The sequence below is a fragment of the Podarcis pityusensis genome (assembly GCF_964106645.2).
Source record: "Podarcis pityusensis genome assembly, chromosome: 4".
Classification (NCBI taxonomy): domain Eukaryota; kingdom Metazoa; phylum Chordata; class Lepidosauria; order Squamata; family Lacertidae; genus Podarcis; species Podarcis pityusensis.
The window spans coordinates 52,815,532-52,842,537 of NC_138027.1; the positions used below are offsets into that span (position 1 = coordinate 52,815,532).

A 27,006-nucleotide genomic window follows, 5' to 3' on the forward strand; every position below is an offset into this window, starting at 1 on the left:
TTCTTCGTTGTTGATTCAGCGGCAACCCACCACATGTGCAATGATAAGAGACTGTTTGTGTCTTTTACACCGCAGGAAGGTGCGATTCACCAGGCGGATGACCACACTATTCCCAGTAAAGGCTACGGAACTGTTGTTCTTCACAGTTTGGACTTATCGATACAGAATGTGCTTTACGTGCCAGACGCCAAACATAATCTGCTCAGCGTTGGACAGCTGAATGAGCGGAACATTGACGTGTCATTCAAGAACAAGAAGTGCATCATCACAAAGAAAAATGATTATGTATTGCATGCAGAATATGTTGATCGTTTGTTTGTTTTGTATTATGATGATGTTGTGCAGGATGACACTTGTTGCATTGCAGGTTCTAACAAAAGTTTGCATGCAGAATGTATTCATGATTTTCACCGAAAATTTGGTCATTTGCATTTTGAGGCAGTATCTAAAATGCCTGCCTTGGTTGAAGGTATGACTATTAAACCCTGCAGGTACCACATGAAGTGCAAAGCATGCGCAGCAAACAAGGTGAAAATGGCTGCGAAAGGTAAGGTGTCTAGTAGGCAAGCTACGGAACCATACCAGGTTGTTCATGCAGATTTGGTTGGACCACTAGCGCCCTCTTTGGGTGGAAATAGATACTTCATGGTTCTCGTTGATGCATTTTCCAGATATATTTTTGTGTACAATCTCAAGCAGAAATCAGAGGCTTTTCCTAGGTTCAAGGAATTCTGTGCTTGGTTGGAAAATGTGCACGGTAAGAAGATAAAGACTCTTTTCACTGATCGCGGGGGGGAATTCACTTCTCAGCAGTTTGAAGCTTTTCTGACTGAGAAAGGAATTCAACACGATTTGTCTAGTCCTCGCTCGCCATGGCAGAATGGACTTGCGGAACGGGCAAATCAGACATTGCTTCAAGGGTTAAAAACCTTGCTGCATGATGCCAATCTTCCAGAGAGTTATTGGGCCGAATCTCTCTCGTGTTTTGTTTACAGTTACAATCGCAGGTTATCTTCAGCGATTGGTTGTACCCCCTATGAGAAGATGTTTGGCAAGAAGCCATACATCAAACACATGAAGATTTTTGGTTCTGACATGTGGGTTCGCTCACCACAAAACTCCAAGTTAGACAAGCGTGGATTGCATGGTATCTTTCTAGGTTATCAGAAAGGGTCTTACAGAATAATGATGACTGACTCTAAGACAATTAAGCTCACGAGAAGTGTTGAGTACAATGCAAAGTGGGGGGAGAATGTGGGAATTTTCCAATGTTATCCTGATGACGGTGATGAGACTGAGGATAGTCAAAAGCAACCACAACAACCCACTAATGAAAGTTCTGAGTCTGAATCTGAAACTGAATCGGGTGATTCAGAGGATTTCAAGAGTGCGAAAGCCTCTATGCGACCCTCTGAAAGCTCTGATCAAGAATTGGAGGAACCATTGTTCACAATAGGTCGTTTTTCTCCTAAGAAGGAAGAGGAGAGTGTTGAAGACTTAAGGCTAATTCGTAGGTCACAGAGAGCCACAAAAGGCAGACCTCCAAAGAGATTTGCTGATGAGTTTGCTACGATAGCAGTAACAGCTGTTAAAAGCTCCAAGAAGGTATTTGAACCTTCAAGTTTCCAAGAAATCCAGGGTTTGGATTCAAAGGAAGCTGAGCCATGGTTAAATGCCATGAAGGCTGAGCTTGATTCCTTAGAAAGGAACAAAACATGGGAGCTAGTTCCAGTAGTTCCAGGAATGAAACTGCTTGGAAGCAAATGGGTCTTCAAAGCGAAGACAGATCAAAATGGCAAGATAGTCAGACACAAAGCCAGATTGGTAGCCAGAGGTTTTGCACAGGTACCAGGTGAAGACTATCACGAGACCTATTCACCCACAGTGAGATATGAAAGCATTAGGCTTATGCTCAAGCTAGCTGCAGAGGAAAATCTACACATTAGTCACCATGATATTAATACAGCTTTTCTGTACGGATCTCTGGATGAATCACTTTATATGCTTCCACCTGATGGCGTACAGGTAAAACAGGGATTTGTTTGTGCTCTGAAGAAATCCCTTTATGGTCTCAAACAAAGTGCACGGTGTTGGCACACAAAACTCACTGTAGTATTGTTTTCTCTAGGTTTTCAGCAAGGAAAAGCTGATCCATGTGTATTTGTCAAAGAGGAGGGGCAAAAGAAACTGTACTGTTTGTTTTATGTTGATGATTTATTATTCTTTTGGAAAGATGTCGCAATGTACAATAACGCCCTAGCTCAACTGAAAGAGCACTTTGACATGAAAGATCTTGGTGAGGTAAACAACTACCTATCTCTGGAAATAGAGAGAGATCAAGATGGTAACATTCTAGTACACCAGTCACGGAAAATTGCTGATGTGTTAAGCAAACTAAATCTGATGGATGCTAACCCTGTAGACACACCGATGACAACAGGTTATCAGGTAGATGACACTGAAGAAGCATTTTCTGACACTACACTGTACAGAAGTGTGCTAGGCAAGCTAAACTTCATTGCCAGATGTTCAAGACCAGACATTGCTGTTAGCTGTAATTTGCTAAGCAGACAAGTCAACAATCCTAGTGTCAAGGATTGGAAAGCTCTGAAACGCATAGCGCGGTATTTGAAAGGCACTATGCATTACAGACTGAGATTTAACAATCAGAAGTCTGGTGGTCTTGAGATATTTGCAGATGCAAGTTTTGGAAGTGACACTACAGACAGGAAAAGTACGTCTGGAGTTTGCTACATGTACAATCAGAGTCTGTTTGATTGGTCATGCAAGAAGCAAACAACAGTTAGTTTAAGTACTTGTGAAGCCGAACTGAATGCACTATCGTATTCACTTAAGGATTGTGAATGGTTAATACAATTGTGCAAAGATATGAAAATTCCTGTCAAATGTCCAATCCAGATTTACCAGGACAACAAAGCATGTTTGGCTTTGCTGAAGTCTGAAGCTTGTAAGCAAAGCACGAAGCACTTGCAATTAAAGTTGCAGCATGCTAGGGAATGTATTCAGAAGGGACTCGTAACGGTGTCCTATATGCCAGGTAATGAAATTCCTGCTGATGTATTGTCCAAGATTGTATCAAGGGATCAACACTGTACCTATGTGCAGAAGTTGGGTTTGTACTGATATTGTACGAACACGCTGCCCAGTGATGTTCACAGAAAGGGGGAGGATGTTGGTTTCTGCTTTCCTTCACTGTGCAGCGAAAGGGCTTGTCACGAGACAGGTGTTTACATTCCACAGTCTGTACTGTTGGAGTTTCTCACGGGAAAGGGAGGCTGGATGTGACGTACACTGGTTTCCTGTTTTTCACTGTGTGATTCTCTCCGAGCTGTTGAGGAGAGAGGATGCATTTTTTTCTGCTCCGGCAGAGGCAAGATGTCTTTCTGTAATATACCAGCTTTGAACTATAAATAAAGCAACCAAGAGTATGCAGCACGTACTCCTCATCCTTCCGCTGGGCACGGGACTCTGCTTTAAACTAACATTTTCTTCCCACCCCCAGCATTTTAAAAAACCCCGGGACAGCGGAGGACTTCTCCGCTGTCCGGGCAATCTTAAAATGCTGGCGGGCGGCATTTTAAAATCGCCCCGGGACAGCGGAGGACTTCTCCGCTGTCCGGGGCGATTTAAAAGCCCCTGGGAAGGCAGGCAGGGGGGACAAAGACTTTTGCCCCCCGCCAGCCTTCAGAAGGTGTTCCCACCCCCCGCCCCGCTTCGGAGCACCGGGAGAAGCGATCTCCCCGCAGCCCCTTGCTTCAAAAGAGGTCCGGGGGCAGCGGGGAAGAAGCGCTGCGCTTCGCGCTGCCCCCGGACCTCTTTTGAAGCAAGGGGCTGCAGGGAGAAGCGATCTCCCCGCAAACCCTTGCTTCAAAAGAGGTCCGGGGGCAGCGCGAAGCGCTTCGCGCTGCCCCCGGACCTCTTTTGAAGCAAGGGGCTGCAGGGAGAAGCGATCTCCCCGCAAACCCTTGCTTCAAAAGAGGTCCGGGGGCAGCGCGAAGCTTCCCGCTGCCCCCGGACCTCTTTTGAAGCAAGGGGCTGCAGGGAGAAGCGATCTCCCCGCAAACCCTTGCTTCAAAAGAGGTCCGGGGGCAGCAGGAATCGCTTCCCGCTGTCCCCGGACCTGGGGCTGCGGGGAGAAGATCGCTTCTCCCCACCGCCCCTTGCTTCAAATGAGAAGACCCGCTGTCCCCGGGGCAAGCTTCGTTTTGCGAAGCAAGCCCATAGGGAAATTCATCTTGCGAGGCAACTCGAAAACGAAAAAACCTTTCGTTTTGCGAGTTTTTCATCTCGCGAGGCGTTCGTCTTGCGGGGTACCACTGTAGTCACCTTTATATTCTCTGTTAGGAAAGTGGATTATGTTTACCAGCACCTTATGTTTTTAAATAGCTTAAACAAATTGTTGACAAAAGTGGGCCAATGACCACTAGTAAATAGTAAATATGTTGTAGGAGGATCTTTACACTGGGTGCTATGGAATATGTGGTATATAACAGGCTGTCTCTGAGGGGTAGCTGACTTCTAAGCTAAGGACTAGAACTGGTTAGCATACCAAAAAGAAGAAAGCATTTATTTAGAGCATTACTTTAGTAAATGTGTAGTGAGTCCTAGCTCAAAACCAGACTATTTCAAGGCAACTGTCCCTCAGAGCTTGTTGGACTAGTTGTTGATAGTTTTTTTATTAAAATAAAAGGGTCCCCCCCTTAAACTCTGATTCAAAGAGGTTTCTGAATTTTGGAGTTGGGTTAAAAGGGGGGGAGAATGATTCAGTTTAAGTTTAACAATGAATCTATCAAAATTGTTGGTAGGCATCCATCTGTCTCAGGAGACAAGCAAAATTGCGCTTTTCAAAACAATATGAGCACTGCAGCAGAGCCGTCCTTTGAAATTTGCACTTGTCTGAATTTTGTGATGCACTTTTCTAATACAGGTTTACAAAAATGCATACACAGTGGTACCTCGGGTTAAGTACTTAATTCATTCTGGAGGTCCGTACTTAACCTGAAACTGTTCTTAACCTGAAGCACCACTTTAGCTAATGGGGCCTCCTGCTGCCGCTGCACCGCAGGGGCACGATTTCTGTTCTTATCCTGAAGCAAAGTTCTTAACCTGAAGCACTATTTCTGGGTTAGCGGAGTCTGTAACCTGAAGTGTATGTAACCTGAAGAGTATGTAACCCGAGGTACCGCTGTATTAGGGGAAAGTGTACAAAAAAACAAACAAATTAGTTAAACCAACATACAAAAAAATCAATATACTAGGGGTAATTGTTTGCAAAAATGTGTACAGTAGTACCTCTGGTTACAAACTTAATTCATTCCAGAGGTCCTTTCTTAACTTGAAACCATTCTTAACCTGAGGTACCACTTTAGCTAATGGGGCCTCCTGCTGCCGCTGCGCCACTGGCGCACAATTTCTGTCCTCATCCTGAGGTAAAGTTCTTAACCCAAGGTACTACTTCCAGGTTAGCAGAGTCTGTAACCCCAAGTGTTTGTAACCCGAGGTGTTTGTAACCCGACGTACCACTGTATATTTGTCAAAACTGCATATAAAGCTGCATTTATTATAAGAAATTCACACTAAAATGTTGATGAATTTTCAGTATGATTTTCATTCAAAAATATCACAAATTGTGGCATAAATGTGAAGAACTGCATTTAAGATTAGGAAAATGAGAAACCAAGTGGACCAAAATTGACAGATAATTAGTTACAGATAATTCTCTAGTTTTTCTCACAGAGTCTATTCATAACACGTGTTACACTTTTGATGCCCTTTCAAAGCTTATTCTTCCTTTTGGTACATTTTATCTGATTTTCCTCCTCTCCATTCCGTCTGTTGTCTCATCTGCATATTTACATTTAGACAACAGAGTCCTCCAACTTGTCTTTCTTGCTTAGGCTACACACTGTAAAGCACTGTGTCTGCTATTGATCCTGCGTAATATTACTAATATAGTATTATTACTACTACTACTACTACTAATAGGTCAACCTTCTTTTATTGCCTTTAGTAACTCCCTAGATGTGTGACATATACATACAACATTAATCTCTGTGTATTACATTTTTTTAAGGAGGGCAGAGTTAATTTGCCATTAACATTTCTAGGCATCCAGAGGTGGAGGTTAAAATTGTATTTTTTAAAAAAAAATCAAAGGTCTTTTACAATTTCAAGAAATCCATCTGTTATTAATTAAAAACAACAACAACTGTGCAGATACTACCAAAACAATTCCTGGACAAAGTATCCCTAGAGGACAAATTGTTAAAGATGCAGCTTCACACCCTGTTGTCTTGTGAGATACGTGTCAAATAGTTTAGTTTAGCACATCAGCCTGCTGCCTCTCCTCCTTGGCTAGCTGATGCAAATCGCATGCAGATTTTATGCAGCTCATACAGTGCTCTTAAAAAAGCCCCAAAGTTCCAGCTGCTCGGTTTGCTCAAATGAGCCCTCTCATTTTGCAACGACTCAGCTAAGAGGATGCCTTTACTCCCAGGAAAACAGAAGCCTTTCCTTGACATGGAGAACCCAGCATGAGTTCAAACGCTGAAGTGAAGGTCCAGAAGACAGAAAGTCAGATTCACAAGGGCTGAACAGAAGCCATTTCACCATTCCTGGCACTTGCAGTTCCACATGGAGCTTTGTTGCTCCTCAGGACAAAGAAGAGCGCAGTTCCTTTTCGCCCCATATTCTGCTGACAAATGCATAATAAACTGACAGAGACCAAGCAAGATTTCAGAAGGAGGGGGGGAAGAAAACCACAGTTACACAGGCGGTACAGCATAGAAGGACCGGGGGATGGTCACTTTCTGCAGGTGTTCATCCACTGCCCCTGTATTTGCATAAATTTGCATGCTGTCAAACAGCCAGCTGACAGGATCTCTGAGAAGGTCTGGACTGAGCCCAAACCTGTCAGTGACTTTCTCCTTGCCAGTCAAGGTTGGCTTTGGGTGCAATTAAAGAAAGGAAGAACTACTTTTGACATTGCACAGAAAGAAAGAGTCACAGATGGGGGCAGACACACATACACACTCAGAGCTCTGACTGCCTGAAAACAAAAACCCTAACAGGAAAGTATTATACGTGAAAGTTTCTGTTATCATGCTTTCTTGATGGCGGGGGGACGGGGGACATTCTGCGAGCCAGTGGTTGCCAAGGCTGAGAATGTGAGATTGCACACAACCATCTTATAACAGTTATTTAGAAAATAGCTGAGGGAGAAAGAAGAGATTACTATTTTACTTATCCGTAGTTAGCCCAATCAATTTATTTGTTATCACAATTTTTCCAACTATATTATCAGGCCACCACAACACACCAAAACTACGAGAAGAGGATATTTATTCAGAATGTATAAAGCATTTCCCTATGAAATGTTTCCGAAGCAAAAAATAAAAGTAAATAAAAAAATTAAAAAGTTTCTAATAACTAAGCATATAATATAAACACAGCTATTTAAAAGCAACTCCTTAAAACAGTGGCCCCAAAAGTGGGCCGTACCACCTCCTGGAAGGGGGGTGGGATTACTCAGGGGGTACTAAGAGGCAGGCAGGTGGAAGGCATTGAAGACGTAAATGACTAACAGACTTTGAAAAGCTGTTATCACTGGAAAAAGTTCATCAATTTTGTCAAATAGTGTTAATTGGATTTTGAAAAAATGTGCCGTTAATTGTTACTACTTTGAATTTTATTGTGTTACTATCTTCCTTAGTGGGTTGTGCGAACTGCTGCTGTTCTGAATAGTGATTTTTATACAGTGGGATGAGTTTATAGAACCAAGGGAGCGGTGGCCACCAAAAGTTTGGGAACCACCCTTTTAAAACATCAGTTTGTTAAACAGTTTCAGCATACAGTGGTACCTCAGGTTAAGTACTTAATTCGTTCTGGAGGTCCGTACTTAACCTGAAGCACCACTTTAGCTAATGGGGCCTCCTGCTACCGCCACTCCGCCAGAGCACGGTTTTTGTTCTCATCCTAAAGCAAAGTTCTTAACCTGAAGCACTATTTCTGGGTTAGCGGAGTCTGTAACCTGAAGCGTATGTAACCTGAAGCGTATGTAACCTGAGGTACCACTGTACATGATAAAATGGCTAAGTCGACTTCCGGGTTGGCGCCATCGCCGAATGGCGGACTCCCTCCGAGCTCCGGAGGGAGCCTGCTCGGCAGGGGCTGGGTCCTACCGCACCGGCGATGCGGGGACCCTTAAAAACCACGGCCACGGGGGCCGTGGACATGGGTGACTCGGCTTGCACCATTAGCGCCCTCCCGACTCGTGAAGGAGCCTTTTTAAAGGCTTCGGATCGGGTGCCGGGGAGTGGCGTGGTGCTTTGAGTCTTCTGCTTTCCCTGCCGAGCGCAGCCGCATGCCATTCGACGGAGAGCGCTGACTTCTTCCATTGAAAATTTGGACTATTAACAACAACCCGTGAGTAATTGGGAAACCGGGTTCAAAATTTCGGATTTGGCACGAGCGGGGGCGATTTAAAAAGGAAGTCAATCCCCCCCCCCGATTGTAAGCATTCCAAAACAAGGACTGGGTAACCAAGGTCCAAAGGGAAGTATACTTCTGATAAAAATCATTAATTTCACGATGGGAAATTATAAGAACTGTGCTGGAGGAGAAGAGTGGAGGGTGAGAAGAAAAATGCAACCCCCCCCCCCGGGAACCGGGGCGATTCGCGGAGCCTGGTGAAGAGAGACGGAGACTTTGACAGCTGTCAAAGTAGCTGTCAAAGCTGGAGAATATAAAGAGGACTTTGTTTATGAGGACTTTGCTGGTTAATTTTGTTACAATTTGCTATAATATGGATATAAACTGTTGGAAAATAAGCAACAATTTGATTTTTGGATTAGAGGATACAAAGTTATTACAATCCCCCTAGAGGGGTTTCGGGACATTACAAGAACGGTCGTAAGTGGAAAAATACTCTGGGATTCGCACAGGACTTGTTATCTTCTGGGAAAGCTGCAAAACTGAAATAGTATTTTGTCTACAGAGGTATTTACATTAAAGGAGACAATAGAATTTTCTATTGAAGAAAGGAAGGGACTGGACGTAAGTTTTTGTTCCTGAATAACAAACCTCTGTAGAGATACCAGATTTCTGAATTAGAAAGTTTTAGCAGCTGAACAGGACAAGAAACCTGAGAAAGTGAGGAATAAGAAGAACAAAGGACTGATTACGACACGGAAAGAACAACGGGAGGAGTGGTAAAGATCAAGGAAATTAAAGGCTTTTGTTAGATTGGACACTTGAAGTTAAATATTATTAAAATTAATAAATTAAAAGAAAACCGGCAAGATGGAATCGGGGAGAAATCTGGTCATGAATTGAGACTTCCAAGCTGACAATGTATAGACTGATGGACATGGGGAATTCAAACCGGGGAAGGGGGGGGGGAGATTTGGAATCCAAAGGCTGTGTAACCATCTTTTGAATTTTTCTATATCTCATATTTTCTATTTCTTTGTATAATTTATGCATGTCATTTTATATTGATTGGACGTGTTTAAAAAAAAAAGGGAATTCGTGGAAGGAACTGGGGTGGATCTTGGGGAAAATCTTTTTTCTTTTCTTGTTAATGATGTGGGACGGTGGTAAGATTTGTACAATTTAATTTGGATAGTGGGTTAAACAAATTAAGTTTCAAATTGGGAGTGAGAGCTTGTAGAACCAAATTAAGGAAAGGGGAATACAGTCGGGGGGGGAGGGGGGGAGTCCCAAAAAGTAGGCAATGAAAGTAAGGTTTTTAAATATCTTTTTTTTCTTTTCTTTGTATTTCTATATTTTTGGAAACTTTAATAAATATGATTTAAAAAAAAAAAAGATAAAATGGCTAAGTCACACTTCACAAGGGAATTGATTTATTCTGTACTCGGTAGTGGTGGAAGGGGGCAGGGTCCTGCAGGCCGCACTGCCTGCAAATGCAGCACAGACGTGGCATGGGGCATGTGAGGCATGCGGCCTGCAGGACGCCCCAGCCACCACCTCCCTCCCGGCCATGGCCGCCCTCCAGCCGAGGGGGAGGCGGCTGACCCCTGCCCCCACTTGCCCCACCCAGTGGGTGGCTTGCCTCCCCCCATGGGCAGCTAGCTCTGCCCCATGGCATCTCATCCCTCCCCCTGTGTGGGTGCCTGAGAGGCTAGCTAAGCTGCTGGTGTGAGGCGGGACATTCACTAGACGGGGGAGAGCTGAGTGACCTTGCACTCCTGTTTCCCTGGGCTTTAAAGCCCAGGCGGCTAACTATGCCGCTGTCTGTACTTATAAAACAGGGGTCAGCAAACTTTTCCAGTCAGACCTCGTGGGGGGCCAGACTATATTGGGGGGGATGAATGAATTTCTATGCCCCACAAATAACCCAGAGATGCATTTTAAATAAAAGGACACATTCTACTCATGTAAAAACACGCTGATTCCCAGACTGTCCGCTGGCCGGATTTAGAAGGCGATTGGGCCGGCTTCGGCCCCCAGGCCTTAGTTTGCCTACCCATGTTCTAAAATGTGATGCTGGTGTCCAATTTTGACCTGAAAGGCATCACTAACAGTAATCTCAGTTCTCAGAGGGCCTGAGGAGGAAGGTATCAGCTGGCTTGCAAGAACCTCATTTATTATTATTTTTTGCACAAGTATAAAAAATCTGGGAGGTGAGGGACTGCTCCCCAGAATAGTCTGATGATATCTGTGGCTGCTCAGTGGGCATGGAATTTTGGGTGCCTGGGTGCCACAGACACGTGTTGTGTTGCATGTTGTTATGCGACCCCTATACCCCCCACAAAACTACAGTCCTCGGTGTGGTTTAACTGTCAGTCCTTCTTACTAGGTAACTCTGGGAATTGTAGGCCCGTGAGAGAGATAGCTGACTCTTCTAATTTCTTCTTCTTCTTCTTCTTCTTCTTCTTCTTCTTCTTCTTCTGGCCATTCAACACCAGGCAAAGCCTTTCTTATTTTCTTAGGCTGATCATGTTTTACATTTTTAATCTACAGTGGAATTATTTTAATTGTTGCTTTATTTTGCTGTGTATAAATTGTTGCATTTAAAACAACAAGAACAATCTATTGGTTTTATTTTGTTTTGACATGTTTGTAGATTAAACATTTGACATGTTTGTACATTCCAACTTTGTGGAATGGCAGGTGAACTTATTTCAACAGTAGAAGCTGAATGACATGACCCACTGCACTTGAATTTGGGAGTGCTTGATCTCCAAGAGAGGGGAATGCCCAGAGGGAGAGATGCCTCCAGCGTCTGTCACTGAGGTGAAGGCTTCACTCTGCCTAGTGATAGAGCTATCCCTGGCTACTAGTTGACACCATCTCTACAGCTGCCCTCACGTCACAGGTAAAGGGGATATTGGAGGCCTGGTGGATCTTAACTAAAAATGGATAAATAAAAAATACATAGGTTACATATTTTCAAAGCTCATGGCTGTCCCCTGGTTGTTTTGCATATTCTCACCAAGGCACGGAAATTTAATAGCTCATGTTTAAACAGTGACGGGCACTAGAGTTTCATGAGCAAGAGACAATCGGTTCTGTTTATTCCCCAACAATAAAGAGCCTGTTTAGCTCTGGACTGCAAGTGACTGAGCCATCTGGCCCATATCTTCACAGTAAAACATTGTCCATGACACAAAAATGATTGCATCCCCAGGACAAACTAATGTGACCTCCAAAGAAAGCCTTCCTCTGAAGCTATGATATCATACTGCATAGGAGACACCAGCACAATTGAATCTGGTCACCAAGGGCGCAAGTGAGATAGGACTATTTAAATCAAATTTTATAGGAGACTTTTTGTCCTCCGTGGCAAATCGTCGAGATCCGACGACAGCATTGAAACATCTTTTTTTATTCACTCATAAGGCAACAGTGCCGTTCTGTTGTGTATTGGCAGGCATCTTTAGCTTGTGCTCAGTCCAGGAAGTACACATCCATTTGCAGAATTAGCACCTGCAAGCTTCCCTTCCAACAATGTTTTACTGACGGTTCACCACCTGCACCAGCCTTTTCTCTTGCCACCCCAGAAACAAGCAGCCCTTTCTCCTCATTGCCAACTGGGATGTCCAAAGTCTGCCACAGCCTTACAAATAATTTTCTGAGCTGAAGAAGCCACTCACAATGCTCCTTTACCTGAATGGCAGTTCATAAAGGAGTGGGCGGGGGGAGGAAGGGAATCTAAAGAACAACTCATCTCAGTGAAATAAATGAAACTTTCTAAATAAGGTCAATGTATCTTTGGCGGTGCAGTGTTTGCTTTGCAGCAGCCTTTGAAAGGACCGTCTAGTTAAGAGGAACTGCAAATCCAGTTAAAGACTAACCCTTTTAATGAAGACTAATATGAATCTGAGCTGACTTGTGGGGATATGACTGGTGTTAATTGTTTGAGCTCAGCTAACATCTCTTTTATGACTCTGGCGTCTCCAGTTTGCTAAAGTGTATTAGCCACACTTCCAGCTTTTCAAGGTATCAGTGTAACAAGTCTCATTCTAAAAAGATTAGCATTGTGTAAGTGCTAATTATCTCCTGCCATTAGTACAAAGGACCTCGTTAGTCTTCAACCTGAGCTAGATACAATTTTGTTATATGATGAGTTTTACCCTTTTCTTTGAGGTCCCCACAAATAGGATATTGGATGGGAAGAGGTGCTCCTTGTTAAGAAAAAAAGTTCACCTACAATCAGAGGATGGGCTTCCCTTCCTTGCTCCAGGAGAATGTTACACGTGTGTACGAGGCATGGCCATGTTTCCAGTTGTGTGTGCATGTGCATGTGCACGCACACACACAACACTGCAGAATATTCTTTTACTGAAGTGTGTTTTTAGATTTTTACAGCTGCATATCAAAAGCAGAGTTTCAATATGTTGCAAAAATCTGTGAACTACTTGATTGCAGTTGAAACAAGGAATATTTGTGGCTAAAGTGATAAAGTAAATGCATGTCACATGGTTTAACACTACTATAAAGCGGGTGGTGCTATGGTCTAAACCACAGAGCCTAGGGCTTGCCAATCAGAAGGTTGGCGGTTCGAATCCCTGCGACGGGGTGAGCTCCCGTTGTTTGGTCCCAGTTCCTGCCCACCTAGCAGTTCAAAAGCACGTCAAGCGCAAGTAGATAAATAGGTACCGCTCCAGTGGGAAGGTAAACGGTGTTTCTGTGTGCTGCTCTGGTTCTCCAGAAGCGGCTTAGTCATGCTGGCCACATGACCCGGAAGCTGTCTGCGGACAAATGCCGGCTCCCTCAGCCTATAGAGCGAGATGAGCGCCGCAACCCCAGAGTTGGCCATGACTGGACCTAATGGTCAGGGGTCCCTTTACCTTTTTATATTTACTGCAAGAGAGCCAGTGTTTGGCCCCCACCAAAAATGGGCCTCATGCTAAAGGTCCCCTTAAGCTTGGAGCCAGCCCTGCACATTTAACCATTTAACCATTAGACTAAACCCGACAGGCTATATACATATATTTAAAAAATAATAATCATCATTGATAGATGGGAATACGCACCACGCATGCCTATATACCCCAAGAAAAGTTCCTCATGTCCCTAAGATTCAGTTGGCCTTCACTAGGGACCAAGTGTTTAGTGTGAGAGATCCCTGCCCTGTGGAATTGTCCTGTCAGCCTATTCCTTCAGAATTTTGAAAACTGTATTGTTTAGACATGCCTGTGCTAATGTGATTCTTTCTCTTTTTCATCCATCAATCGAATTACTGATGTTTTTATGGAAGCCTTGTATTGATGCTTCTATTCTTATATGTCGTCTACCGCCTTGGCACATTTTTATGAAAGTGAATATTATGAATATTATATTATGAATGTAACTAAACAAATAAAATGAGACCTAGCCTCAGTAGTTGAATATAAAAATGAGTTTTGAAGGCGAGCAGCAAAAGGCATACTTAGCATAAGAAGAGTTCTAGGAATTTGTTTCTCTGAGACACGTTTTCCTTTTTCTTACTTTCCGCTTCCTTCTGGGTTGACGCGCCTTGTTTCCTGGTCGCAGGGATTATGCAGTAACTAAATTCCCTGGAGAAGCTACACATCTCCTCAGCGACAAGGATCTGTTCTCTTTTTAAAACTTCACTCATTTTCAATTCCTTTGTTTTGTTTTGTGTTCTTTTCAGATATTTAAATCAAGCCTCCAAAAACAAATCAATTCATTGAAATGCAGCATGTTTTTGACTTACTTTTACATCAATAAAATTTAAGCTTGAATGTCAGCTAATTCAGTGGACAAGCGTTAGTAAAACAGGACAATACTACTCTGTTTTTTAAGGATACACATGCACTTCTTAATGCTGAAAAAGGCTTCCAGTTAGCTGACTAGCACCCTATTTTTTTTATGATACTTAACTTACTCAGAATAGGCTCATTTAATGGATGCGACTTAGTCATGTTCATTCATTTCAATGGATCTACAAGTAAGGGGTGTATGGGGTGTTAGGAAAGGAGTAGTGCCTCTGGTGAGGGACAGGTCATGCTCTTTCTGGGATAGTTTGTCTACCTCTGGTCCCCACTCTGCAATCAGCTCTCACCTGTGACTCCTAGAAGCTGTCAGTAAGCGGCAGTGGCCGCACCCCAGGAAATGGCTTTGGCTGGCTGGCTAAACCAGGTGAGGGTAGCCAATGGTCTCAAACCCTCAGTAAGTTAGGGAGGTCCCTTGAATGCGAAGACAGCCTCTGGCAGATTGAGCACACAAGACTAATAGTGGATCCAACAGTCAAGAAAGCGGTTTCTGCATGTGCTGTAGAAGGAAGGAAGAGGAAGATGGGGTTCATCAACCTGGCAAGACTGCCCATCTAGGAGAAGGAAATTTTTGATCCTAAACCTCAGCTGCCTTGTGGGATATCTTGGGAGAGATGAAAAGACTAAGATGTAAACCCTAGTGGAGTCCCTAAGGTGGTTGAATGGCATCTTGTATGCCTCCTCCCAGCAACTCCTGCAGCCAAGCTGGTGCCAAATGTATTGCTCTGCTTTCCTTTGGACCACATCAGCAAGGCCAAGCAAGGGGGTCTTGTCTGGGCAGCCCAGGATCTCCAGACCCATTGCCCATGTTTGTGTCCTGGGGAGGTCACTTCAGCGCTGCTAACACAGTAGTTTGGTTTCACCCCCAGAGGCGCACTCCATTGTCTCTTGATGCCAACAGCTCTGAGTAAAAGTTGAATACTACCCATAGATATAAAATAAAGACAGTGGCCCACCCTAACCATCCAGATTAACTGTTGGAGATGAGAGTAGGAAAATAACTAGAATCGAGTCCTCTTACCTGGAACTGCATTGTGAGATCTGCCATCATTGCCTGGCAGTGAACCTGGAGTCCTATCCAGCAAGAGGCATGGTCCAAACAGCCATGTGCATCATTTTGCATATAGAACAGGGCTGGGGAACCTCTGTCCCTCCAGATGTTGCTGGACAACAACTCACATCATCTCTGGCCACTGGCCAAGGATGTCTGGGGCTGATGGGAGTTGGGAGTCCAACAACTCTGCGGGAGCACAGCTTTCCCAACCCTGATATAGAATGGAGGCAGAAAGCTGGGCTAGATCAGGACCCTGCATTGGAAGTTATCCACCTCTGACCTAATGAGATGGTTGGAAAGCTTAGCTAAGGGTCTGTCTCTTCTTCCTTGCCTCTTCCTCTTTCTCTACTCATGGCATTTTAAGGGGAAAAGGAAGAATGGGAACAAGCTCTAAAAGCTAACCACTGTATGTGGGGTGGTGGTGTAATGTTTATAGGAGGCAATAAAGTGTCTAAAATTCTGGAGAGGAAAGCATCACCACCTCTATAGTCCATAATTGGCCCACTCTGTATTCTTAAAGATAAAGGGCAAAAACATCTTTGTGTATGTTGAACAATACTAGACATCACATGCCTAAATATCTGCCTCTAGATATTCTCTGCCATTCTGTGCTTCTCTCTCCCAAATACCCAGCACATGCTGATTATCAAAATCTAAAGCAACATTACTTGCCTCTCGATATATCCATTTAATATGTCCGGTTCAGGCAGCTAGCTCCTTGCTTTCAAAGGACTATCTGACAGATCCTATTCATTTTCAAAGTAGCTCACTACAGTTTGGGTAATTATCTTTCATTTCCCGCTTTCTGACACTTTTCAATGATTTGCTGACATCTGAAGCGATACGTGCAAGCCTATAAGAGACAGCTGGACTCTCCAGCCAAAAGATACAAATACACTTAGAAAGGATTCCCATACCAAATCTGAAATAACCATGTGCTTTGCAAATGGCAAGCTACATCTGCATTTTAATAGGACACTTTTTAAAAAGGAAGAATTCATGAATCAGTTATCAGTTTTAACTTTTTCATTGCCAGTTAAAAAGTCATACTTGCATGCAAACTAGATCCAGATCGGTTTGACATATTTACAGAACATTTTTACTCCCCCCCCCCAATAGCTTTATTCCTAGATTGCTGATAAATAATTATCCAATATATATCCTAAGCTATGTTTTTTGAATGGTGATAGTTGATAGACACTGGGTTATAGGCAGCACATCCAGCCTGACATCGTTGATTTGTCAAAGCTGGTAAGTACCTTTCCAGTCTAGCTGATTGAATGCCAAGTTGTTTATACCTAAATTCCACTAAAGATGCATAATGCAGAACATACCATTCCCTCTAGTTTCAGTGTTCAGGCTGTGAGTGTCTTTGCTTAATATAGCCAATATGACTCTGTGGGCATGGACACATGCACAAGGCACGGGACGGCACAGTTTGCAGAAATACAAAACTTGGTGAGATTATGTGTGCATAGCATCACACTGTTGTATGTTTAGAATCATCTACATGTTTGCAAATAAACAATTACCAAGTAAGATTTAAGGAAGCACAGCAGCAAGTGTATACATGGAGAGAGGAGGGGAGTCATAAGACAAGAGCAGATTTTCTCTTTCTTTCTCTCTTCATCCGGGGAATTTAAGGGGCCCATGTAATATAATTTGGAGGGGGGTGTTAGGCTATATGTCTGAATCCTCTTCTAATTCCAGGATCCAGCAGGGATTCAATTGCTGGAATAGCCAAGCCAGCTTCTTAGTGAGGTAATGGGCTAAGTATGGGTTGTTAAGGTAACAAAGGAAGTGGCTTTGTGCCAGGGAACAAATGGGTGGCCCCCACCTCAACTAGCTGATAGTTAGAAGGACAAAAGCTAGAGCCGAGTTGTGTGAGAGAGCTGGAAGCTGGAAGCAGGCTGCAGGCTGAAGCTTGTGAAGGAGAGACTTTCGTGATTTTGGATGGGAGAAGCAAGACCTTATTGGGGTGTTAATGTTGTGAGCCCCTCCATCCTAGGCTCAAGTTGTATATATGTGTAAACAAACCATATATCATAAAGACGCCACAGTCTCTGCTATGCCTCATTCCCAATGGAAAAACAAACCTGGTAAGCACCTGGAATCTTGCACTACTTAAATATTGGTGTGGCATGTTACAATCATCTATATGTTTGCAGATGAACTATTAAGCAATAATATATAGGGAAGCATATCAACAAGTGCATCAAAAGAGAAAGAGAGATAGTTGTAAGACAAGAGCAGCTTTCTTGTTCTTTTTCATATCCTCCAAGAAACTTAGGGACCCCGTGGAATTTAATTTAATACTTGGGAGTTGTTTGAAGATGGCAGCTGTACTTTTTTTGGAATGTTTGCTTGTGTACATATCAGTTCTGAAATGATGCTGCACACAAACTACCAGGAGAGATCACTTTGGCTCTCATTTCAAATAGACCAGATCCAGGCACTATTAGAAGAAACTCATTTTCTGGATCCATTTCAATCGGGGTTTAGCCCCGGTTATGGCACAGAAACTGATTTGGTTGCCCTGTATGATGACCTCTGTCGTGAGAGAGACAAGGGAAACATGTCCATCTTAATTCTTCTTGACCTCTCAGTGGCTTTCAATACAATCGACCATGGTATCCTTTGGGAGCGACTCTCTGAACTAGGGTTGGGGGGCACTGCTTTGAGGTGGTTTGAGTCCTACTTGGATGGTCATTCCCAGAGGGTGTTGCTTGGGGAATGTTTTTCAGCTCCATGGAACCTTCAAGGTAGGGTTCCGAGGGCTCAATCCTATCCCTCACATTGTTTAACATCTACAGGAAACTGCTGGGTGGGGTTATCTGGAGGTTTGGAGTATGTTGTCAGCAGTATGCTGATGACACTCAGCTCTATTTTTCCTTTACATCTGCAGGTGAGGCAGTGGAAATGCTGGACCAGTGTCTTGCCTTGGTATTGAACGGGATGAGAGCCAACAAACTGAAACTCAATCCAGATAAGCCTGAGGCACTGTTAGTGGGTAGTTCCCTAGACAGGATGGGTGGCAGATCACCTGCTCTTGATGGGGTTACACTTCCTCTGAAGGAGCAGGTTCGCAGTTTAGGGGTACTCCTGGATCCTTTGCTGTTGCTCAAGGCTCCGGTGACCTCCGTGGCCCAGTGTGCCTTCCACCAGCTTTGGCTGGTAGCCCAGCTACGCCCCTATCTGGACAGAGATAGCCTAACTACTGTTGTCTATGCTCTGGTAACATCAAGGTTAGATTACTGCAATGTGTTATATGTAGGACTGCCTCTGAAGACAATTTGGAAACTTCAGCTTTTGCAGAATTCAGCAGCCAGGTTGCTCACCAAAGCAAAACAGTTTGAGCATATTACAGCAATCCTTGTCCGACTGCACTGGCCACCAATTAGTTTCTGGGCCCAATTCAAAATGCTAGTTTTGACCTATAAAGCCTTAAATGGTTCAGGACTGCAATACCTCAAGGACTGCCTCTTTCCATGTGAACCTACCCGAACCCTGAGATCATCTTCTGAGGCCCTTCTCATGTGCCTCCTTCCTTGAGAGGTCCAGAGGGTGGCAACGCAAGAATGGGCCTTCTCTGCAGCGGCTCCCCATCTGTAGAATGCTCTCCCCAGGGAAGTTCACCTGGCAACTTCATTATACACTTTTAGGCGCCAGGCAAAACCATTCCTTTTTAACCAGGCCTTTGGTTGATTTGATTTGATTTGATTTGATTTGATTTGATTTGATTTGATTTGATTTGATTGATTTGACTGACATTCTGTTTTGGGGAGGGGCTATTGGGTTGTTGTCTTTATTTTGATTATGTATTTTGTAGTTTTATATTTTGATTTTATTGTGTGAACTCCCCTGAGACCTCAAGGCATAGTAAAGTAAAGGTAAAGGTACCCCTGACCATTAGGTCCAGTTGCGGACAACTCTGAGGTTGCAGCATTCATCTCGCTTTACTGGCCGAGGGAGCCGGCGTTTGTCCGCAGACAGCTTCTGGGTCATGTGGCCAGCATGACTAAGCCGCTTCTGGCAAACCAGAGCAGCGCACAGAAACACCGTTTACCTTCCCACTGGAGCAGTACCTATTTATCTACTTGCACTTTGACGTGCTTTCGAACTGCTAGGTGGGCAGGAACTGGGACCGAACAACGGGAGATCACCTCATCACGGGGATTTGACTGCCGACCTTCTGATTGGCAAGCCCTAGGCTCAGTGGTTTAGACCACAGTGCCGCTCGCGTCCCTTCCAGGCATAGGGAGGTATATAAATTCAATAAATAAATAAAAATATTGGACGGGGGGGGGGAAGCCTCATTAGACTGTAAGAAAATTGAACTGTGGAACAGGTGGAAGAAATGAGGTTTCATTGGCATTCATACTTAGTGATAAATCAGCTTGTGAACAACAAATGAGTCTTGTAGCAACTTAAAAACAAATTAATTCATTATGGCATAAGTTTACATGGATTACTGTCCACTTCATCAGCTGCAGAAAGTGTTTTCCTTGTTTAGCAAATCTATAGATATGTGAGTATAGAAGGGGAAAGGGTAAAATGCAGACTCAAATATTAATTAAATTCAACGATTCAGTTAAATGCTTAAATGTATGCAATGTAAGCACAATGATGATAATTGTAATTGCTGATACCATCTTGAGAATATCTCAATGCAACTTGGAAATATGTCATTAATTTACAATTAGATTCCTACAGTTGTGTGACTTGTGAGAACGGGTATATATTGAAGCTTGGAGAACAGCACCTGATGTTTGTGCTTATGAGTCAGTCAGTCCATAATGAAAACTGGTCCTTCAGTTACTGACCAATTACCGTAGTTCTCACAACCAACAGTGCCCCTTACTGGTCAGAGAGCTGAAAGAAGAAAGGTTTTGTCTACAATTCTTCCCACCCACACCATATATATGTGCCTTTCCTAATAGTTTAACAAATGTGTTTATTGCATGTTGAATGTAAGAAGGAATAAGAAACACTGAAATCTCCACTTCGGGATTAGTGCTCCTTTGCAGTCTATTTCATGTTCCAGTTCTGGTAGATGTATGCTGCAATCCTATATCTATTTACATGAATGTATATGTCCCATTGAACTCAATGGGAATTACTGTGGAGTAGACATAGAATTGTAGAATTGGAAGGGACCACGAGGGTCATTTAGTCCAACTCTCTGCAATGCAGGAATCTTTTGCCCAATGTGGGACTCAAACCCACCATCCTGAGATCAAACGTCTCATGCTCTACCAACTGAGCTATTCCAGCAGACATGTATAGGATTGTGCTGTTAACTTGATTATTTCTCAGTCAATAAGCACTTCAAATCTATAAACACTTCAAATAAAACAAATACAAAAAATAATTTCCCATAGTCAGACACCCTTACAAAATAACTAAAATGAAGTGTTCCAAATAAAGCATTTCAGATTAAGAATTTCAAACATGAGACTATCTATAAATAGGGATGTTCCCTAGCTATGGTGGCATTAAACAAATAGTAGAGGGGAAAGTATGTTACAAAATAATTACCAAGTAGCAACCTGTGGGATGGGAGGAGATTCTGCTTTTGTAGAAACCTTTCAGCCAACCCCCCCTACTTCATTCAGGCCAGCAACAATAAGCAGGAACTGGGTGTTGTTCCCATATGGACTGCACAGAACAATAGTAATTGGAAAGAATTGGGCACCAGTCATCCTCCCTTACTTGAAACAAAATGCACCAATTCATTCCTAAAAAGCGCCACGCATATTATTTTACACAGTAACCATTTAGTGTCGTGCCATGGTGAAAGCAGTGTAAGATGCCAGTTACCTATATTTAAGACACTACAAGGACTAAGGCTTTTCCTTTTAAGATAAGCAACCACACACTAACACCAACCTATACCCAAATATCACTTTTAATGAGCTCTCATTTTGATCAGCAGATATCAGCCACAATTCAACCCCTGAACTCCAGTGCAATCCTACTCAGAAGCATGCCCCATTAAGCTCAGTGGGACTTATTCCTAGGTAAGTGTGTACAGCAAAGGTGAGGAACATTTGGCCCTCCAGAAATTGCACAACTACAACTCCTATTAGCCCCCCCAAAGCCTGGCCAATGGCCAAATATGAACATTGTAGTTCAACAACATCTGGAAGGCCCAAAAATAACTACCAAGAAAAAGATTAGGCTGCGTCTCCACCCCCACCTCCTATTTCTGCCTTGCAACTTCTCAATCATTTCTCTGACCCAGGGGGAAATGATTTTTAAACATTCCGCTGCAGTTTGCCAGAGATGACGGATGGCACTTCAAGCAGCAGGACTTTCTGGAAGAGGCAAATCCCAGCCCAGCGATCTTAGGCCTTGTTTACATTGGGACTTTGCCCTGATTTCAGCCATCTGTGGCCAGCAGCCAATGCAGTTGTGTCAGAGAAAACCCCCGAGAGCAGAACAAGGCAAGCAGCAATTGGCTTGCCTTTGCTTTTTCATTCCCCCCCCCCCCCTAAAAATATTGGTGATCCACACAGACTGAATTATCTAGGCCAGCTCTACAAAACTGAAGTCCACTAGGCAAAAATCAAATCAAAGATGCATGTTCTGGGGGGGGGGGGGAATACTCATTCAGATTTGATATGAGTTGGCAGTAGGGTTACTACCATTGTCACTGTCCGGGCATCTATGCCTATAACTGCTGCCTAGTAGGCAGGAATTCTACTGGTTAACAATGCCTTAGCATTATTAGGTGGGGAAAGCTTCACGTGTTGAATTTTAAAGGCAGAGAGAGAGGGAGGGAGGGAGAGTTGCATCTGTGTTGTACTGGGGAATGCTCCCTGTTTTTGTTAGACAGCATCATTGGGCTTGTGACCTCCACAACAGGGACCAGCAGGGCATAGCTGACTCCCTTTGCTAAGTATGAGGTCTTCCAGAGAGCGGGGCAACACCCATGATGGTACTCTTGCTAATTTAGTATCCTGCCATGCCCTCACAGCAGCCACATTGTGTTATGCCACACACCCCAAAGCAGTCGTTTTTTGACTGGGGGCCATAGAACTTGCTCAAAACTGAAAATGTGCCCACACACTGGTCCAGAAAAGTTGGTGACTGCTGGCTTACTAAAATAAAAAATCTAGTAAAATCTAAAACTTTGAACGTTCCTGTTCTGTTAAAGAACTGGCATAAGCTTAAGAGAGAATTTCTGTTTCAGCGGAGAAGAACAAAATTTTTAAAAAAATGTTTTGAGGAACCCAAAATTCACCTTTCTTCTTCTCTAGAATAGCTTAAAGCCCTTTTCAGGACAGTGAAGAGGCAGGTGTTTTGTTTTATTTTATCGCTGTGCCTAATTTTAGCTTCCTGTGCCTCATTACTGTGTTTCATGCAAACAATTGTTGGTTTCCAGAATAACAAGGGGAGCTGGTGCTGTCTGTGTTGAAGGCATTCCTTAGAGAATACCAAACCTCCAGTGGAGAAAGAGGTGGGTTCTTATTAAGGGCTGGAAATAAAGCTGAGATGTAAATGTGTATCCCTTTCTTAAAACATGCCTAATTACCCATAAATGTCATTAAGTCAAGAAATGTTTTCCACCAAATTAACTTCAGCTCGTCTCATCTAATTAGCTGGGGATGCTGAAAGGTAGCAACTTAGCAGTCTCTGTTGTAGAAAACATGTTTAACGGTTGACTTTTTTGTTAACTGCCTTCCTGAAGCAGGTATTGCAGCTGTCAAAACTGAGCATGATCATAGCAATTAAATTCAGTGTCTCCATGCCACTTCAGACAAAGGTAATTTTGACAGCTTAGTCACAGGCAAGAAACATAGTGAGCCTAAACTTTTGGAAGGCAGTTCCACATATTAGGGTTTTTGGGTTGTTGTTGTTAAGTTCTGAATATGCTATGATTTGCTGGATCTAATGGGTAGTCTGCAGTACTTTTTATTTTCTGCAACGGAAAATAGGATTTTATGGATTGTCACAGTACTGCTGCAGAACAGACCTGGAAAATCCAGCACAGCTACTGTATAACATTTTCCTGTTGTACTATATTGTTGCTTAGACCTGTTTATAGTCGTGGCACTGTGGATTAAATTATAGAGCCCATCTCATTCTGCACAGTGCCATATCTTCACCTGAGCTGTTTTTGAACAGCAGCAAAACATTTAAAATAATAATAATTGTGTTTGTGGTTTGGGGATTGTGCAGATATCCAGGAATACCGCAGATTAGTGTTTGGGACTATAATGAACTAGTTGGCATGAGTCGGGCTTGAGGTGCACATCAGCTTGAGTGCCTCTTCCCTGCATGGTTCTCAATATTTATTTTTTCAAACCCACATATTAATTTCAATAAATGAATTGAGGCCAAGGGGAAAAAGAAATGGCAGCAATGAAGCAGGCAGTTTTGCAGAAGTCGGTGTTGCTAAGCAAGGCAAACAAGGTTGCCAGACAGTACAAAATAACCCCCTCAATTAATCTATACATCACTTATCACATGAGTATGGTTTGTTTGGTTTGACTACACACAGAGTTGCCACAGCAGTGGGGAGGGGGGCAGCACAATGAACACTCTCTGTAAATCTCAAGAATATATTGCATCCTGTATGGGGGAATCTTTCAGTCCTGAACTTTGTCATGTCACAAGGAAAAAGTCAGAGCGCCCACCCTTTTCCTGTTCAGTATTTTAACATTATACTTATATGTGGTGTACAAGGAGCTAGAAAAATGGTATCAACTCTGCAATCTGAAGCATCTCTTTAATGTTTTGTTGTAAGGGAAGCTCGGGGGATAAGATTGCAGCCCAAATCAAATGAATTCAGGAGTGGGGAGAAGTGAGGAGAGGATGGGGAGATGAGATGAGATTATCCTATCCCAGTCCTGCTAATTCTCCCTGACCCCCCTCAGCACCCCCCCCAAGCCTGTCCCCCTCCATTTAAGGCTTACTTTCCATTTCAGAGACCAGCAGGAGGGTATTTGCAAGGGAAAATCAGCAGATAACAGAAGCCTTAAGCACCCCTGCCCAGTACTCTGATTGATTGATTGATTGATTGATTGATTGATTATTATTACTACTACTGATAAAATTCTTTACAAAGATGAACAGACCACAAAACCCTGTACAACTCTGCTTTAGCACGAATGGTTTCTTAATTCATTGGTAGTCATGCCAATCAATGTTTTAAAAATCCGAAATGTATCCTAGGGCAACACCAATCAAAACGTCACAAAACAGTGATCAAGGTTTGGAGTTCTTCAGAATCCTTCCTCATGCTGGTGTTTAGCAAGTTGAGGAGAAGTGGAGAAAAATCTGGCATGGTGTTAAATGACATAAAAACACCTTGAGCATAATTATAAGGTACAGGCTGTTCTGTCCTTAATTTAACTCATTATTTTTCAATATTGAAATCTGGAAGATTTGGGGAGAGAAATAATATGACACGTGTTGGAAAGGTTCATAATCTGTAACCACAACAAAACATTTTGGCCCCAATCCAACACAGAGTTTAAGTGTGTTTGATCCCATTGGCATCAGTGCCCCTCTGGACAACAGAGATTTTTTTGCACTTATTTTCCTCGCTGTAATAACAACATCAGTTTATAAACCTTGGTATTTATTTGTATAGTTAGACCACACTCGCTGAATCTACTTGTACTACCTAAGGTTTCATAATGGAAGAAAGGTGGCATATAAATTAAGAAAATGCATAAAATGGAAATAAAACTTAGCAGTTGCAAGTATAAGATTCATCTGACCTGTATTACAAACTGCCCAGTGCAGATATGTGTTACCTTAATGGTACCTGCAGCACTATGGAGAACATTTAAAAATGGGCTATCCAAAGTAAAATGCAACAACAATCTTTAAAAATGGAAAGGAATATAAAAATAATGGCACACCTTATTATTCTTTAACCAAATGTGCCCTGTTGTTCATGGCTCATCAACCCTATAAGCAGAAGAAGAGGCCTGCTGGGTCAGACCAAAGGCTTATTTATTCCATTGTTTTGATCTCACAGTGGCTAACCAGGTGCCTATGTCAAGTCCAAAAGCAGGACAAGAGCTTTCTTCTGCTCACATTTCCCAGCAACTGGCAATCAGAGGCATACTGACTCCAATACTGGAGATAAAAGATAACCATCATGACCACAAGCTACTGATAGACATATCCTCCATGAATTGGTTTAATTCCCATTTAAAGCTATCCCAGTTGCTGGCCATCATCACTACATGTTATGGTTGTGACTGCTTCCAGACTTCACTTGGCAAGGAGTTCCACAGAGCAGGCCCTGTCTCGCTTAAAAGCTCAATTCCTGATGCAGGTCGGCCAAACCTAAGGAGCGTGGGGAACCACTAAAAGCACCCCATCAGAAGATCTAAGTGACCGAGGTGGACCAGAAGGGATCAAGTGGTCCTTGAGGAATTTGGGTCCCAGGTTGTTTAATGCTTTGTTGACTAGCACAAGAACCTGTCCCAGTAGTAAATTGGCAACCAGTGCCGCTCTCTCAGCAAAGGAGTGACATGTTGCCCAGCGGCCTGCTGTGCAAAGAAGTGTTTTCTTTCCATAGAATTGTAGAGTTGGGAAGAGACCCTGAGGATCATCTATTCCAACCCACTCCAATGAAGAAATATGCAGCTGTCCCATTCAGGGATCAAACCTGCAACCTTGGTGTTATCAGCACCACGCTCTAACCAGCTGAGCTGTCCAAGGGCATCTCCTGCCTCTCCCACTACCATTCATCATCACTGGATGATCCTGGATTCTACTAGTTATGCAATAGGAAGAAAATTTTCTCTCTGGCTGCTTTCTCTATCACACAGTGCGCAATCTTATGCACCTCTACCTCGTCCTTTGCCTCCCCCCACAAAATAAAAACTGTAAGAGCTCCTTCCTTCATGGGGGAGTTGTTCCAGGCCCTTGATCATTTGGGTTGCCCTTTTCTGCATGACTGCACTATTCTTCCTGACTGCTGAGAGTCAATGAGGCTTGTTTTCCTGGCGCTGCTGCTACCTGTTGACCGGCTTCTCTCTCCCTCTCTGTTTCAGATTTTCTGTTGCTGCCAGGGACCCACGCTTCCTTTCTCATCGGGGCTGGCCCAGCCTCATTAGGAAGGGATTTGTGCATGTTCGTTAATTGAGTCCCATTCTCGCCACCTGCCACTCGCAAGTCTCATCTGCACACTAACTGCCTCTAATTGTCATCATACGGCCGGCTCATGGCAACAACTTGAGAACAGATCCCTGGCCGTACGTGTGCCGTAGGGCTCTGCAATCTTCCAGGGACCAACGGTGTGGTGAGGAGCGGTAACTGTAACAATTTGTCAAGGGACCAGATGTTTTGAGCGGAAAGGCACCCTGTGCTAACATCAGGCACCGAGGCCTTGATGTTTATTACCATGTCAGATGTTAATATAGAAGTCTAGTGCGATCAAGGCTTGCCAAGACTCCAAATGAACAGATATCACAGACCTTTTGCTCTCTCGCTGACAACGGCCATGTAAACAGAGGGAACACGTACAATGATTTCTACATAAGTGATGCTCTACAGCTCATTAGTTGGCAGTTCAAAAGCTCGGGGGTGTGGGGGGGAAACCTCAGCGCTGGCAACATTTATAGCAAGAAATGTACTGCTGAAATATGCTCCAGAGAGAGAAAATGCATTGCGGACAGGCAGATGAGGAAACAAAGGCACGAGTCTTGGACACCTATGTTGTCT

At 43.4% G+C, this 27,006-nt stretch overlaps 1 long non-coding RNA gene across 1 annotated transcript; it reads left to right on the top strand.

The window, feature by feature from the left end:
• The first annotated feature begins 11,172 nt into the window (after positions 1-11,172).
• LOC308476157 lies at positions 11,173-23,084 on the top strand. Its single transcript, XR_013985776.1, has 3 exons — positions 11,173-11,359; positions 21,251-21,335; positions 23,009-23,084. It is a non-coding gene; the product is annotated as an uncharacterized lncRNA (long non-coding RNA).
• Positions 23,085-27,006: the final 3,922 nt, after the last annotated feature.